Source organism: Procambarus clarkii, chromosome 6 (genome assembly GCF_040958095.1).
Source record: "Procambarus clarkii isolate CNS0578487 chromosome 6, FALCON_Pclarkii_2.0, whole genome shotgun sequence".
In the NCBI taxonomy this organism is placed as follows: Eukaryota; Metazoa; Arthropoda; class Malacostraca; order Decapoda; family Cambaridae; genus Procambarus; species Procambarus clarkii.
Window position 1 is genome coordinate 45139615 of NC_091155.1, and position 2724 is coordinate 45142338.

Sequence of the window (2724 nt, forward strand, 5' to 3'; positions counted from 1 at the left end):
CACGGCCGTCAAAAGGAAGTGATAGCCGAGGCTATTTGAGCCACTTCCCCGACGGCAACTCGGATGGTAATCTTGGGCATAGCATTTCACCAAATCACCTCATTCTTTGGGGCACACGTGAGGAACACAAATGCAAACAAGCCTGAATGGTCCCCAGGACTATATGCGAATGAAAACTCACACCCCAGAAGTGACTCGAACCCATACTCCCAGAAGCAACGCAACTGGTAACTACAGGGCGCCTTAATCCGCTTGACCATCACGGCCGTCAAAAGGAAGTGATAGCCGAGGCTATTTGAGCCACTTCCCCGACGGCAACTCGGATGGTAATCTTGGGCATAGCATTTCACCAAATCACCTCATTCTTTGGGGCACACGTGAGGAACACAAATGCAAACAAGCCTGAATGGTCCCCAGGACTATATGCGAATGAAAACTCACACCCCAGAAGTGACTCGAACCCATACTCCCAGAAGCAACGCAACTGGTAACTACAGGGCGCCTTAATCCGCTTGACCATCACGGCCGTCAAAAGGAAGTGATAGCCGAGGCTATCACTTCCTATGCGAGGCTATCTGATTGGGTTCGAGTCACTTCTGGGGTGTGAGTTTTCATTCGCATATAGTCCTGGGGACCATTCAGGCTTGTTTGCATTTGTGTTCCTCACGTGTGCCCCAAAGAATGAGGTGATTTGGTGAAGGGGGCGTTATCATTGTTTGGCCGAAAAAATTCGGCCAAACACGAAAAATTTATAAAAATACTACAACGTTCTGGCAACACCGTGGTGCAAACCGTTTAATGTTATGATAATAAATAACGTAATTAGAGCAAATTTTCCAGCCGCAATTGCCCGAAATCTGGTCCTCGCGGCTCGGGTGCGCCGTAGGGTGATGCGTCATACGTTGTAAGCGTCTAGTATTTCGCAATAGAGTGGAGAATATCTTGTTATGCATATACAAATTATAAACACACTCGCTGGCAACTGTCTTCTGTGAGAGGGAGGGGCTATAATCCGATTTACTGGCTTAGTCACCCTCTCAGTGTCTGTGCCGGCGGTCGCATGCCTGTCGCGCTCGCACAGATCGTATTTTCTTGCATATACTGCACAATGGATATAGTATCGGACAAGAAGAAAGCTCTAAAGGCAAGAGCTCTACGCGTTAGCCAAGTAAAGAAGGAGCGTAAAGCCACACTGAGGCAAAACAAGAGTTCCCTTGAGTGAAGAGAGAGGGCAGCCTCCCGCCCCCACAACACACTACCTCGCCTCACACCCAGGCACCCACACCTCCTGTGGCACCTGCCACACCTCTGTGGCACCTGCCACACCTCCTGCTGCACATGCCACACCACCTGCGGCACCTGCCACACCACCTGCGGCACCTGCCACTCAAGATCTTAGACCTGCAACTCAAGACGTTCTCCCTCTTGATGTTGCAAGATGTTGCATATTTCAGACCAATTATATTAGGTTAGTATGTATTATGTTTTATATCTTGATACTATATCATAAATAATTGTAAATATAAAGCTGCTGTCTTTTTTTTTATTTTTTTATTTTTTTTTTTTTATTTTTTTTTTTTTAATAATTTTTTTTTTTTTTTTTTATCAGGCAATCTTCATGGAACTTACACACCTTACTGAAGGAATGCCAATCTACAAGGGTGGTAATTTTGATTGAAATTGGTAGTTCATCAACCTCAGCCAAAGGTGGCTGAACTTTGACCTTCATTTTTTACAGGTAACTAATTTGCAACTATATGGTTGAATAACTTTTTTATTTATTATTCAATTTACATGGAACTTGCACATTATATGTAGAGTCTGTGCCTCTAAAAACCCAAGTTATATATTTCCCCTAAGATCATTTATTGATTTTATATATATTTATAAACATCATTTTGTTGCATATTTTTTTGGGTGAACTTTGAAAATTTGTATTATTGCACTAAATAGGTTTGGGATAATAATGCCACTAGACAACCTTTATTATATAGTATTGTGATAGCTGAGTATCATAGAAATAATATCAGTTGATATTTGTATTTGTTATATCAACTTTAAAACATGTAAAAAAATGGTTAAAAAAAGTTTTTTTTTTTTTTCTCCCTCTCTATTTAGGCTGCGATGCTGAAACTTGGACCACTTGCAGCCCTCTTCAGGTGTAACACGTCAATAAATTTTCATTGCACTAGAACAACTTTTATGAACCCTAACTAACGCCCCCAAATGCTATGCCCAAGATTACCATCCGAGTTGCCGTCGGGGAAGTGGCTCAAATAGCCTCGGCTATCACTTCCTTTTGACGGCCGTGATGGTCAAGCGGATTAAGGCGCCCTGTAGTTACCAGTTGCGTTGCTTCTGGGAGTATGGGTTCGAGTCACTTCTGGGGTGTGAGTTTTCATTCGCATATAGTCCTGGGGACCATTCAGGCTTGTTTGCATTTGTGTTCCTCACGTGTGCCCCAAAGAATGAGGTGATTTGGTGAAATGCTATGCCCAAGATTACCATCCGAGTTGCCGTCGGGGAAGTGGCTCAAATAGCCTCGGCTATCACTTCCTTTTGACGGCCGTGATGGTCAAGCGGATTAAGGCGCCCTGTAGTTACCAGTTGCGTTGCTTCTGGGAGTATGGGTTCGAGTCACTTCTGGGGTGTGAGTTTTCATTCGCATATAGTCCTGGGGACCATTCAGGCTTGTTTGCATTTGTGTTCCTCACGTGTGCCCCA

At 43.9% G+C, this 2724-nt stretch overlaps 1 long non-coding RNA gene across 1 annotated transcript; it reads left to right on the top strand.

Annotated features, from left to right (window-relative positions):
* The first annotated feature begins 1052 nt into the window (after window positions 1–1052).
* Window positions 1053–2184, top strand: LOC138355085 (uncharacterized). Its single transcript, XR_011223815.1, has 3 exons — window positions 1053–1468; window positions 1610–1738; window positions 2119–2184. It is a non-coding gene; the product is annotated as an uncharacterized lncRNA (long non-coding RNA).
* Window positions 2185–2724: the final 540 nt, after the last annotated feature.